We start from the raw sequence: 15,255 nt of genomic DNA, 5'->3' as shown, positions 1-15,255 counted from the left end.
TGATGATTGTTAAAACTGGATTATAACTACATATGATGTTTGAAAACAGCTAAATAAATATTAGTTTTAAATGTAATCAGAAAAAAATCAAGTTTTCACAGTTGAACACAAAACACTTTTTGATGCATTAAACTGCTAAGATAATCCATCTAAAGGAATAACTTGGTGAATGAATCCAGGTAATATCCAAATCACTTATAGTCCAAGTTAAAGCTGTCATTTAAATCCACTCTGCTTTGATGAACCTAGGATGAACGTAGGAATCTGTTATTTTTGCCTGTTTCCCCTTGTTTGGAAGTGGTGCCCCAACTGTTCCCTTAAAAACATTCTTCTACCATTTAATATGCCTTTGGTGGCCTGCAAATCACCGCAATGAAAGAATAGATACACCTGACTTAAGCTTGGAGCAAATCTGACCCCCTCCCAAGAACATAAATCCTGAGCAGATCATTGCTTGAAAACAGAATTGAGCCATTCAACAACTGAGATACTCCTGGTTGGTGACTCTAAAATGTGACAGTTGTTACAATTCTTATTCTTCTTAAGACTGACAAATGATCCCATTTTCCCCTTGATTCTGCAAGTTATCCAGTACTCTTCCAAATATTTTTTATTATATCAGCCAGAAATAGCTTTGGTTCACAAAGATTACCAACTAATATACAGGCATATGTATAAACCATTAGAGCACTCAAAATACCTAGTTCTGAGTACCGACCTTATCAAGCAGTATGTGGTTAAAAACAACAGATAAAAGAAACAAAATAAACAAATTTCAGGAATATTAGACTTCAGCTTTTTGGCTATTTTATCTTTACTAGGAAAAAAAAATCTCATCCAACAGTTTAATATTGTATGCATAGGGTACCTATTAAAGGTAACTTCAACATAACCAATCTTCACAATTTACTCCATGAAGTCTTTACTTCCCTCAAATAAATCAAGGAGGAACTGCAAAAAATTAAATATAGTTTCAGGATTTGATACTGCAAAGAAGGTGAAGTATAGATTGCTTTTATTCATTGTATCTGACATATCAAATACCCAAATAATAACAAAATTACTTAAGACAGTTGGGCGTAGTGGCTCACACCTGTAATGCCAGCACTTTGGGAGGCCGCGGTGGTAGATCACCTGAGGTCAGGAGTTTGAAACCAGCCTGGCCAACATAGTGAAACCCGGTCTCTACCAAAAATACAAAAATTAGCTGTCCATGGTGGTGGGCGCCTGTAATTTCAGCTACTTGGGAGGTTGAGGCAGGAGAATCACATGAACCCGGGAGAAAGAAGTTGCAGTGAGCCAAGATCACCTCATTGCACTCCAGCCTGGATGACAAGAGCAAAACTCTGTCTCAAAAAAAAAGAAAAGAAAAAAATTACTTAAGAAAATAAACACACAAACTTAAAATGCTTACTTTAAAGCACAGAACAAAATTTGAGATTTAGTCTCACGTAAATTAGTATATTCAACCACCACTGAACATCATTCTTTTAGGCAATGAAAGCTACATATTTGAATTATTGACAGCCACGTTAATCATCTCACAAACTTTTGAAAGTTTCAAAACAAAACCACCAAATCAAACCAACCAAGCCAAAATTCCCAGAAAAACTATTAGAACTTCACTGACCACTGACAATAGATCACACCAATAAACAGATGTTTACAGACCAACTTCCTGTTCCAGGCACAAGACTATGTCATGAGGTGAAGCAAAGAACAAGGAGACTTTGTCTTTGACCTTAAAGAGTACAAATTTTAAGAGAATGAAACATCTATGAAGGATACTTATTAATGGCAATTCAGAGCTGTGGTGAAGAATCCTGTCTGGTTCCAGGTTGGGGTAGAATTCCAGATCTGCTACTTACTAGCTGTACAACTATACATAGTTAGTAACTCATTTCCTTATTTATAAAATGGGGATAATTATATACTTACTGAATTGAGGTAAGGATTGAATTAGTTAATTCATGTAAAGTACTAAAAACAGTAGCTGGCATATCCTAAACACTAAAAATGGTAACTATTTGTAACAGACTGAATGTGTATTGTCCCCAAATTCATTGTTGAAGCCCTAACTCTCAGTGTGATGGTATTTGGAGATTGGGTCTTTTGGGTGGTAATTAAACACAGATGAGGTCATATAAGTGGGGCCTCCATGATCTCTCTCTCTCTCCATCTCCACCATCCCCCATATGAGGATATAGCAAGAAGGCAGTCATCTGCAAGCTAGGAAAAGAACCCTCACCAGGAAGTGAATCTGTTGGGACTTTGATCTTCGATTTTTCAGCATCCAGTATTGTGAGAAATGAATGTCTATTGCTTAAACTACTCAATCTATGGCATTTTATTATAATAACTCAAGCTGAATAAGACACTACTATAGTTTTATTATTATTGAAATAGTTAAAAATAAGTGCCCAGTCAGAAGTAAACACAGAACTACTATGGGAGATCAAAGAAAAATAACAGAGTAGGCCGAAATGTGGAGAAATGTAGTAATAAGACACCATCGATGAAGACTTGGGGACAGAAAAGGGTATGGGTAGACTATAATCAGAGAAAAGAGAAAATATGAGCCTCTACCTTTGGAAGAGTGACTCAAAATGTAATCTACAGAATGTATAATTCCATGAGCTAGATAAGACCAGGTTGTGGGGGGACTGGGGAGGCTGGTTAAGATTCTGATCCACTGGCAATGAGAGGCTCACTAGGTATATCTGTGCAAAGGATTGGCTGGCTAAAAAATATAATTTAGGAAGATGTTTCCTTGGGAAGATAGAATAAAATAAATTGTTTAAGCCAGAGTGGAAAACTGAGTTAAATATATTATCAGAAATCTAACAGCATTTTTATAAACAATCTCCCTCTTTCCTTTCTCAGCTCCTTTTCCTTTACCTGAAATGGAACTGCCATGGCTATAACACCTCAACATTTTAACAGAAACAGTGTATCTACATCATATTGTTTCAGCATAAAATCATATAAATCATATAATGTATCTATGATACCCTGAGTCTGAAACAATATGCTTCTTAAATTGTTTATGTAGCTGCTTTATGCTTTCTCCCTGATTGCTCCCTATCACATAGACAAGCCATTTGTATAGACGTAAATTGAAAAATCAATATAGACCAATGGAACAGAACAGAGGCCTCAGAAGTAACACCACACATCTGCAACCATCTGATCTTTGACAAACCTGACAAAAACAAGCAATGGGAAAAGGATTCCCTATTTAATAAACAGTGTTGGGAAAACTTGATAGCCATATGCAGGAAGCTGAAACTGGATCTCTTCCCTACAACTTATATAAAAATTAACTCCAGATGGATTAAAGATTTAAACATAAGACCTAACACCATAAAAACCCTAGAAGAAAACCCAGGCAATACCATTCAGGACATAGGCATGGGTAAGGACTTCATGACCAAAAGCAATGGAAACAAAAGCCAAAATAGACAAATGGCATCTAATTAAACTTAAGAGCTTCTGCACAGCAAAAGAAACTATCATTATAGTGAACCAGCAACAACAGAATGGGAAAAAAGTTTTGTGATCTACCCCATCTGACAACGGGCTAATATCCAGAATCTATAAAGAACTTAAACAAATTTACAAGAAAAAAACAAACAACCCCATCAAAAAGTGGGCAAAGGACATGAACAGACACTTTTCAAAAGAAGACATTTATGCAACCAACAAACATAAAAAAAAAGCTCACCATCACTGGTCATTAGAGAAATGCAAATCAAAACCACATTGAGATACCATCTTATGCCAGTTAGAATGGCAATCATTTAAAAATCTGGATACAACAGATGCTAGAGAGGATGTGGAGAAATAGGAACACTTTTACACTGTTGGTGGGAGCGTAAATTAGTTCAACCATTGTGGAAGACAGTGTGGCAATTCCTCAAGGATCTAGAATTAGAAATACCATTTGACCCAGTAATCCCATTACTGGGTATATACCCAAAGGATTATAAAACATTCAATTGTAAAGACACATGCACACGTGTGTTTATTGAAGCACTGTTACAACAGCAAATACTTGGAAGCAACCCAAATGCCATCAATGATAGACTGGAAAAAGAAAATGTGGCACATATACAGCATGGAATACTATGCAGCCATAAAAAAGGATGAGTTCTTGTCCTTTGCAGGGACATGGATGAAGCTGGAAACCATCATTCTCAGCAAACTGACACAAGAACAGAAAATCAAACGCTGCATGTTCTCACTCATAAGTGGGTGTTGAACAATGAGAACACATGGACACAAGGAAAGGGAACATCACACGCCGGGGCTTGTCTGGGGGTGAGGGGGCTAGGGGAGGGACAGCAGGGGGTGGGGGGATTGGGGAGAGCTAACATTAGGAGAAATACCTAATGTAGATGATGGGGGGATGGATGCAGCAAACCACCATGGCACGTGTATGCTCATGTAACAAACCTGTGCATTCTGCACGTGTACCCCAGAACTTAAAGTATAATATAAATAAATAAATAAACAAATAAATAAAAATTTTAAAAAAGAAAAATCAAGTCCACTGAAATCTTGAGATTCATCTAACCTACTTTTCCCTTCCCCAAACATGACAGTTGACAACCCCTTGTAATTATAAAACTAACCAGAGAAGAAGCACACTCAATAACTCTTTGCAACTCATTGCAGTGAGCAAAAGTCACCAACAACACAGAAAAAATATTCTTCCAGTCTCATCTAGATCACTCACATGTCAGCACAAGCCAATTTCTTCCTATTCTGCCTCCAACAGAAACGATTAAAAGCAGTTAAAACCCCTATAAAAATCACTGTCCACCCATGCTCTATAGGTAGATTCCATAAAAGAGAATAAGAATGGCTTTGCTACAGGTAAACAGGGAAAATTTCTAGTGGCTTACAATGATTTAACTTCATCACGCACATTTCCAGTGCTGAAGGTTCTCTGAGAAAAATCTCCAAATGCAGGTTACAGATTCTGGCAGCTGTCAGTATGTACACCAACCCTTTGATTCTACATTCTCCTTTATGGTAGCCTTAATACAGCTAAAAACCAAGTTTATTTGGATACAATGCAGCAACATCCAAGCATATTAAGAGAGAAACACCTACCAGCCCATCACATAGCACAAATATTGTTTGTATCTGTTATGCTCTAGACCTCCACATGTATAAAAATGTGTTGCATTAGTTGAAATTGTGATATTTAAGCCATTTGGCACTCTGCTTTTTTCATTTGTATTATAACAGCTTTCCATGTTTCTACCAGTCTTAATAATTATTTTAATGGCCGCCTAACAGAGTAGCATAAATATTTAAAGAGCAGAAGAGATGAGTTGAAAACTATATTCCTAACTTTATTACAAAATTAGAGTTTTAAAACTCTTAATAGAGTTCCATCAATAAAAGAAAAGGCATAATAATGTGGTCTACAAGGTCTTTTAGAATTCAACTTTTTAACAGAATTAAATCAACTCTTTCTGCCACAAGCAGTTTAATGTAAGTAAATTTCCTTAGGGGCTATAAGGTCACTAAATCCCTCAAGCAGAAAATGCTGTAAAAAAAATACACTTCTGATTTGAGGTAACATATTAATATCATTTATGTTATATATGTATATATCACTTGGATATATACATATATGATTATACACATGTATATATTATTTGGATATATATACATATATGATAACTATATATTATTTAGAGGAAGGTTCTCAAGATTTCAACCAAGTATATATGACATCTAAGAAGGTTTAATTCTTCAAATTATGTTTGACACTGCATGTTCTCACTCATAAGTGGGTGCTGAACAATGAGAACACACGGACACAGGGAGGGAAACATCACAACATCACACACTGGGGCCCGGGGGGCGGCGGGCTGGGGAAAATTAGGTATTTCTCCTAATGCTATCCCTCCCCAATACCCCTACCTCCTGCTCTTGGGGCAATGGGGCGATGGATGCAGCAAACCACCACCATGTCACGTGTATATCTATGTAATAAACCTGCACAATCTGCACATGTACCCCAGAACTTAAAGTATAATAAATAAATTTTTTAAAAAATTATGTTTGAATCAGAAATAATCACATTCTATTAGGAATATCATACATGCCACCTGATGCTGATTTTTTTTTTACAGCTTTACTGAGGCATCACTGATATGCAATAAAATTCAACTGTTTTAAACGTACAATTCATTTACTTGAGTTTATTTACAGAGTTGTGTGACAGTCTGATCGTACAATGTTTCCGTTATCCCTCATGCCCATTTGCAATCACTCCTCATTTTTCCCATAGTCCTGGACAACCAAGGAAACACATTACTTTCTATCTCAATAAATGGGACTTTCCTGGATAGTTCATATAAATAAAATCATATCATCTGCAGCCTTTTGTGCTTGGCCTTTCACTTAGCATAATGTTTTTGCATTTCCTATGATGACTACGTTGTTTCTTACCTTCTTTTCCTTCCTCCAGCCCTACCACATCATGTTAAACTCTTCCACTGGCACTTAAGGTAAAAATTATCCTGAATAGAAGCCTGCCGAGTAAAATAAACAATGGAATACTATGTATGTGTAAAAGATAATAAGGAAGATCTCTATGAACTGATATTGAATAACTTCCAGGAGATTTCAGTAAAACAAAGTATAAACAGGCATATGTAGTATGATATCTTTTGTGTAAGAAAGAAGGGGGGAAATTGCTTAAATATACAAATATCTGCTTATCGTTACAAAAAGAAACCCAAGAAGGATAAATCAGAAAACAATGATCCTCATTACCTATAAGAATGAGAGAGAATCAAGAAGAAAGGATAAGAAAGGGAATGACACCTCTCTTAGTATCCCACATATTTAAAATTAAATCACTAAGAGTGCGAAGGCGAAAACAACAGAAAGTAACACAATCCTGCATCTCTTAAGGGCAAGGATACATTCTGAGAAATGTGACATTAGGTGAGTTTGTCATTGTGTGTACATGATAGAGTGTATTTACACAGACCTATATTGCACAGCATGTTGCACACCTAGGCTCTAACATATAACCCCTACTGCTCCTAGGCTACAAACATATACAACATGCTACTGTACTGAATACTATAGGCATTGTAACACAATGGTAAGTATCTGCATATTAAACATAGAAAAGGTACAATAAAAATATGGTATCATAATCTCAAGGGAACCACTGTCATTTATGTGGTATACCATTTACTGAAATATCATTATGTGGTACATGACTATAATATGTAAACAGAAAGTAATCTATACACACACACACATATATATATACATATTTGTGTATATATATTTGCATGTTTGTGTATATGTGTACGTGTTTACACACCTGCATGTATTTCCTTGTTCTAGTCTTTGAAAGAACCAACAGGCAAAATCACCTCTAGCAGTAATATGCACACTTGGTGCTCTGATCATTCTGCACTACAGAAGATACCTTGAGACAGGTTTTCACATACAGAATCATGACCATATGCCCCGATTAGGATCATACAAGAATATCATTTGCACTCTTTTATGAACATATATATTCTGGGACACTGATCACTAAATTGAATTATCAGGTGTGTGCATGCGTGCATGCGCGTCCACATGTGCACACACACACACACATACACACAAAGTCCAGGTCCTTTGCAAGACAATCTTTTTAGTAAAAAGGTACATGAAAAATGTGAACTAATTTCTTGCTAGCTTCCACAGATAAGAGTAAATATGGGTAACTGAACGAGATTAGCTTCTGAAAACAATTTCATTTCTATGTGGAAAAAGCACAAAATGATGCAGGTCATGTTTGTCAAAAAGTAAGGAAAGGGAGATTTCCTAAAACCATCAGAGCAGAAGTAAAGGATATGTGTGTTTAATAATGAGCCCAAACCCAACACCTATTTTGGGACTTGGTACATAGCAGGTGCTGAGAGATCTAGTTTATGGGCACAGCAGCTTGGTAACAGCAACTGCCCACAGTTTTGTGGGTACAAAGAAGGGAGCAAACAGAGTTCTGGTCTGTGAACTTCAGAAGGTAACTGAATATCCTACTTTCCTCAACCTAAAAGGCATTTTTCTCTATGTTGTGTGAGTTTATAAAACAGCTGATCTAGCTTTCATAAATGTTATTTTATCTTTCAATGAGACAAAATTCCAGTTCTTCTGAAAGCCTTTTAGAATGGTTTTAAAGAAAAAAACTGATTAACATCTGGAGGTCTTACTACAGACATGATTTTCTTAAATGATCTCTGTATAAAACATGACTACTTGGCTGGGTGTGGTGGCTCACACCTGTAATCTCAGCACTTTAGGAGGCCAAGGCGAGAGGATCACTTGTGCCCATGAGCTCGAGACCAGCCAGGGCAACATAGGGAGACCTGTTCTCTACAAAAAAATTTTAAAAATTAGCCAGGTCTGGTGGCACAAACCTAGAGTCCCAGCTACTCAGGAGGCTAAGGCTAGAAGATCTCTTGAACCCAGGAGGTTGAAGCTATAGTGAGCTGTGATTGCACCACTGCACTCCAGCATGGGAGACAGAACAAGGCCCTGATCTCAATCAATCAATCAATAAAACATTAAGTGAAGCCATTACCTATGAAGAGCAGTTTTATATAAATATATATAACATATAAGCTTATTATAGTTAATTTATATAAAACTGCTCTTCACAGCAAATGGCTTCACTTAAAAAGCTATTCCTTGCCAGTAGTAAGGCCTTGAAGACAAATGATATAAGCTTATGAATTAATGTGCTTACAATCATGGAAAGCTTCACTTTTACTAAGTCTTGATTCTTCCCACTAAAGAACAAGCAATGTGCAGTTTGTTAAGTTTTTTTTTCATTGCCTAAATCATTCCTGTGGAGAAGGCAAGATTATTTAAAAGGCTTTTAAAAACTAATTGGTTAACAGTTTGGAAATTGTGTGCAAACCTTGCATGTATATATTCAATATGTTTGTAAACTTGATAAGTACAAATAAAGAGAATTAAGTCAAAGAAAGGGTGAAAGGAATTAAACAGTAATTTTTTAAATGTCATACCTTTTTTCTATTTGTATTAAAGCCTTCCACATAACACTTTCTTTTTAAATGATGTCTATTTTATATGTAACAATTGTGTCTGTTCTATGTTTTCCATACTCCTGGGAAACAAAATGAAATACTAAAAATTCATGACAATATAGTGGTGAGTGGGGTCATCAAAGCCACTCAGAGCAAGGGCACCCTAAACCCTTTTAAGCAAAAGGTAAGAATTTCCTGCTAGCCAGGCTTCTGGCTTCTCTCTGTGCAAACTGGTTAAAAGAATGATGACATTTTGATGATGTCTGCCTCCTCTGCAAGATTTTAATTAATGATAAAAAGAATTAGTGTAACAAGTCTTAGGTCATAGTGAATCTGGTGTACTTTGTGCTGTGAATTTGTCTCTCTGTGTCATTTTGTCATGGAGAGTGTTCCACTGGATAAAATGCAAGCCTAGGACTCCTGCCATTCAAGCTGGCCCAGCAGACTGGTCAGTTATAAACTTTGCTTTGGGTCCCTGAAACAAAAACCGAATGAGGTTTCCCTCTTGTTTTATGTCCTTGGGAGCATGACCCTGTGACCATTTCAAGGTACTCTCTCTTTGTCTCCACCCTTGGACAGTGGGAATTGTCAGGTTCACATCAGGTGGGTAGTCTGAAAGGAGTCAGCGCACTCTTAGTCCTAATGTGTCAAACCCTTGGGGGAATTTTGTCTTAAAAGGTCTCATGCTACCTTAAGCCAATTTCTGAGAATAAATTCTTGGGAACATGGAAATGCCTCCTCTACCCCCTCTCTAGAAGTATTTCTTGCTTATATGATTTTTTAAAAAACAACCTGAAAAATTACCATTTGGCTTTAAAAAACTTTTGGATTGAGTCACTATTAGAACTAAGTACACTATTAAAAACAAAAGACTTTAGCGATCTCTTATTCTCAACAATTTTTTAAGGGTTTAAATTAAAAGAAGGATGCATTACCCTTAAAAATCATCTTAAGCAGGTAAAATCCTTTTCAAGCTCCAGGCTCCTTCTGGGAAGAATAATGACAATTGCCCCACGTATGCTGTAGCTCAGTAGCGAAGGCATTACCCTTTCGCAATGGCAGCCTGAGTTCAACTGCTGACTTAGAGAATGAGTCCTTTCTGCTCTATTATTTGTGTGACCTTTGTCATTTATTGATTTTTTTTTCCCCTTTCTGAACAACTTCTAACTTCTTGTGTTGAATTTTCCCTTCTCTGAGCTACCTTTGGGGTGATTCTAGATCTTGTAAAAACCATCTGCCTTCTTTGGAGATACCTCATGCATCTGTGATTAAGTCATAACCTTAGTTCATCCTTACTGGTTTCACTTGGGAAAAATATCTTTGTGGGAAAAAAGAAAGAAAGAAAGGCGGCTTAAAAGACAAGGGTGTCATCTGTTTGTCCCAGCTCTAGCTGGTAAAAGGAAATTTTAAAGAATTTTTTTAAGAAAGAAGAGATCTAGAATTTAAAGTCAGCTTAATTAAAAGCAGATGTCACAGCTATACATATATTCAAAAGGGCTTTATGCTTTTTTCTCTTTTTGAATCTTGCTTTTCTAGGAAAAAAGTTTTCTTCTCAGTCTACTGAATTGTTTCTTCATTTGCTTCTGTCTTCTTCTCACCCCTGATTCCCACAGCAAGGTAATTTCTGACAGCTGAGACTCTTTGGGAGAAACAGAAGAGGCTACCCCACTTTAGGAAAAAACACTGTTTTCCTCATGGAACCCCAAGAACTGTAAATGAACAGATCCCTGTCAAAATCTAAGACTTTGATCTGTTTTGCATTGTACTACCTGATCTTTTTGACTTTGGGGAGCATCAAAAATAACTTTGCATTATGAGGAAACTTTTAGTTTTGGTATGGAATAGCTAGATAAGAAATATACTTTTAGAGATATACTTTCAGCCTTGGTACATAATTAGCTACGTAGGAAATATCCTTTTACCATTGCCCTGTAGTAATAACCATTCACTAGAAGTGGCCGTTGCTTATAGTGAATGTATATTACTACAGGACAATATTCCTTTTTTTGCACATTTATAAGAAAAGCATGCTCTTGGGCATGAAGAAGATATTGAATGGGGAACAGGTTGATAAAAGAGGGGGTTGATTGGCATCCAGCTGCCCATCAGCCTTGGGAAAATGTCTTTGTAATGAGATATCCTGTGGAAGCACTGTAATGCCTCATCCGGCTGAGTTTCCATCTTTTTGAGGACCCAAAATTCAATATATAAATGGGATCTTTAATCCCCGGTAATCTGTTTTACGTTCCAGTTGTGCCTGCTTATTATGCCCTAGAAACTGACTTTCTCTTCATTCTGTTCCTTAAAAGGCTTCACCCCAAAGCCAATAATACAATTTTAAAATGTACATCTTTAAGGAAATCTCTGTATGTAAGAGTGTCTGCTTTTCCTAGCCTAAATGATGTGAACTTTTAGTCACAAAATTTTTTCTTGGTTTGAATAAAATATAAATCCTCTATCTTGTTTGACCTAAGAGTTACCCTCTTAAAAAAGCAAATTTAGAGTTGCCCAGCTGACCACTGTTTAGGATAGGAAGCAAGTAATCAAGAGACTGATGGTCTAAAATGGGAAACAGAAACTTAAAAACTGGCAAATAAAAAATGTATTACTCTAACTCATCTGCTTCTGTTTGTCTGTGTATTTACATGTGTTGTGTGTATGATATTTATATGAGCTCTAATTAATTGGTTTAAAGAAAAAATAAGTGCTTAAATAATATATTTTGTCAAAAAAATAAAAAGATGAATGCCTTTTAGTATTTTTTTTTTTATCCACAGTAATCTTTGGTTAAATAAAGACACTGTTTGTTTGTTTGTTTTTTTTCTTTTAGACAGCATGTCACCAAGGCTGGAGTGCACTGGTGTGATCACAGATGACTGTTGCCTTGACCTCCCTGGGCTAGGGTGATCTTTCCACCTTAGCCTCCCAAGTAGCTGGGAGTACAGGTACATGTCACCACACCTGGCTATTTTTTTTTGTATTTTTTCATAAAGACAGAGTTTCACCACGTTGGCCAGGCTGATCTCAAACTTCTGGGCTCAAGCGATCTAGCTACCTCGGCCTCCCAAAGTGCTAGGATTACAGGCATGAACCTCTATTTTATTTAAAGATTATTAATAAAATGGAAATGTCTTCAAAATTTAGGCATTTGGGAAGAAAAATGGTTGATAGGAGTCAGGACTAAGATTCAGCTACCATTTGGACGAACAGGACAGAGGGTGGAGACTCACACTGGGAACTTCTGCTCCAAGACCCCACTGCAGGAACGTGCTAGGAAGCTCAAGAGTTCACAGATCCTGTGGAAGCAGCAGCTAATTCTACAAATTCTATGAGACAGCCAAAAAACTGAGTTCCCAAAGTGTTAGAGGGGAAAACCTGCCTTCAAACACATATACCTCCTGGGGAACCTGAAAATCCAGATTATAGGAGAAGGAATTAACTTTACTTAGAGCTGAAATGGATTTAGGGAGACAAGCAAAATATTAAAGTAGAAGAAGCAGCAGGAACAGCCCTGGAGGCACCCCCAGTCACCAGCTCTAGACTAGGGAAGCCATCCTTGACTTTATCTCACAGGGGTCCTTGGGGAAGGCAGCCCACAGAACTAGCGAGGGGGTCACTAGGAAATAGGAGGGTGAAAGAACTAGGAGGGTAAAAGAAGCTTCTAGCTGAACTTTCTTATAATTTCGAGCATGAATTTTCTTAAGCAGAATCTGGAGGGACAAATGTAAATTGCTGCAGGAGCCATGGCTGACAGTGTGAGGAGGTAGGGAGGGGTGGAGCCTGAAAGTCATGCTTACTTTCTCAACCAAGAGGCTAGTAGCCTGGGGCAAGGTCTGAGCCTGGTACCTAGGTTGCCTGGATATAAACTGCTGGCAGGGCACAGCAAAAGCTACATAGGAGTTGAGTAAGGCCTGTCACTGCTAGTTTCCCCTCACTTCCCTGGAAACCATTTTGCTAGCTTCATGGAAGCTGGGTGAGGCCTGTCACTGCTAGCTTTCCCCCACTTCTCTGGAAACCTGTATGATGCAGCAGAGGCAGCTGTAACCCTTCTTGGAACATAATTTCATCAGCCTGAGACTCACTCCCTATCCCACACTGCAGCCTCAGCAAGTCTCACCCAAGAAGAGTCTGAGCTCAGACCCACCTAACCCTGTCCCCACCGGATGGTATTTCTCTACCTGTCCTGGTAGCTGAACACAAAAGACATAAACTCTTGGGAACCTTACAGCCCCTCCCATCACCTGAAAAACCAGAATATTTATCCTGGCCAACTTAGGGTAAGCTTATATCCTCTTTCTACTACTGCAGCTGGTGCTGTCTTGAAAGTGCCACCTCCTGACTAGTGGGCAACCAACTCAAGCAGTTACAGCTACTTAAGACAGAATAATTCTGTTCCCAGGAAAGAGAAAACAACAGCAAATTTCACTGCCTGCAACATCCTGGCTACCCAGAGGTCCTGAGTTGGTCTACATGACAATTTCACTACTACCATTAACAGCATTCAAGAAAACCAGCACACGAAACAAAACAACAAGCAATGAATCTAAGAGTCTACTTCATTCCCCTGTCAACTCCATCAAAGCAGGGCTGGTATCCACAGCTAGGAGACATGAAGACACATGACATCACAGGACTCTTTGCAGACATTCCCCAGCACCAGCCCAGAGCCTGTTGCCCCACTGGGTGGCTAGATACAGGATAGCAATTACAATCACTGCAGTCTAGCTCTTAGGAATCCCCATCCCTAGGGGAAGAAGGAGAACACCACATCAAGCGATCACCTCATGGGGGAAAAAAAAATCTGGACAGCAGCCCTTGAATCCCAGATCTTTCCAATGAAATAGTCTACCCAAATGAGAAAGAACTAAAAAGGCAATTCTGGTACTATGATTAAAAAAAAAAAAAAAGGTTCCATATTACCCTCAAAAGATCACACTAGCTCCCAGCAATGGATACAAACCAAGAACAACTCCGTGAATTGCCAGAAAAAGAATTCAGAAGGTCTATTATTAAGCTACTCAAGAAGATACCAGAGAAAGGTGAAAAACAAAGAAATTAAGAAAACAATAAAGGATATAGATGAAAAATTTGCCTGACAAATATATATAATAAAATAAAAACAATCACAACTACTGGAAATGAAAGACACTCTTAGAGAAATACAAAATACACCAGAAAGTTTCAACAATAGCCTAGAACAAGTAAAAGAAAAAACTTTAGAGCTCAAAAACTACCCAGGTGAGGCAGAAGAATCACTTGAACCTGGGAGGTGGAGATTACAGTGAGCCGAGATCATGCCACTGCACTTCAGCCTGGATGACAGAACAAGACTCTGTCTAAAAAAAAAAAAAAATTGCTTATACTGAAAATAAAAATTATGCATTTTTAGAAAGGTATGGAAATTATAGTTTCTTCTAAGAGAAAGTAATTCTGTCTAATGTAGAGGGTCTAAGAATTGTTTTAAGATTGAAAAAATGTAAAACTGAAAGTTTAAGCAAGATGTAGAAGCTTTGTAAAAGATTAATCTCACAAAGAAAATTTTGTGTGTGAGCAAGGTGACTAATTAAAATGGCATCATTTAGTTTTCCATAAATTAAACATTAGCACTGATGCAGGGCCAGAACCTGAGCCCATGTGTCAGAATAACAGGGTTCTCTTGGAGCACTGATCTGCTCTTTAACAGAAAATTGTAAAAGGTTATAAAAGGTTTAATAAGAGTTTAATAAACTGTTATTTTATTATTAAACTGGTTAAAATTAATTTACTTAAAAATCTTTATAAAAATTAGCTTTAGCATTAATACATTACTGCAAAGAAAAAAATTGATTTTACCTTTGAACGAGATTTCTGCTAGCCTACAGGAAAAGAGGAAAGAGAAGAGACAGATTCAGTTGACCTCATACTGTCTTTATTGGGTCTTGTTATTTGGAAATCTGTCTCTTCTTTATAAAAGAATAAAGAATTTTTGCTTTTTTTTGAAATCTTTGAGTTAATCACTTTGGCTAAATAAATAAACTGTGGTCTTAATTTTATGACATCAAGTGTTTTAAACCTTTGATATGTGACAAACTTTCCAAAATCAAATTCTAAATTAGCTTTTTTTGACCTGATTAAGCCTTATAGATATTAGTTCCCCTAGAGTCCGAAAGAAACATATTCAGTTTAATATAAT

At 37.2% G+C, this 15,255-nt stretch overlaps 1 protein-coding gene across 7 annotated transcripts in view; it reads right to left on the bottom strand.

Annotated features, from left to right (window-relative positions):
- Window positions 1–15,255, bottom strand: part of PLCH1 (phospholipase C eta 1) — a 239,344-nt gene that overhangs the window by 96,103 nt on the left and 127,986 nt on the right. The gene's annotated exons all lie outside the window — the stretch shown is intronic.

This window comes from Sapajus apella, unplaced genomic scaffold (genome assembly GCF_009761245.1).
Source record: "Sapajus apella isolate SASKATOON/1434 unplaced genomic scaffold, GSC_monkey_1.0 scaffold4, whole genome shotgun sequence".
Lineage (NCBI taxonomy): Eukaryota > Metazoa > Chordata > Mammalia > Primates > Cebidae > Sapajus > Sapajus apella.
The sequence above is the reverse complement of the archived record's forward strand: the minus strand, read 5'-3'. Positions and strand labels throughout refer to the sequence as shown.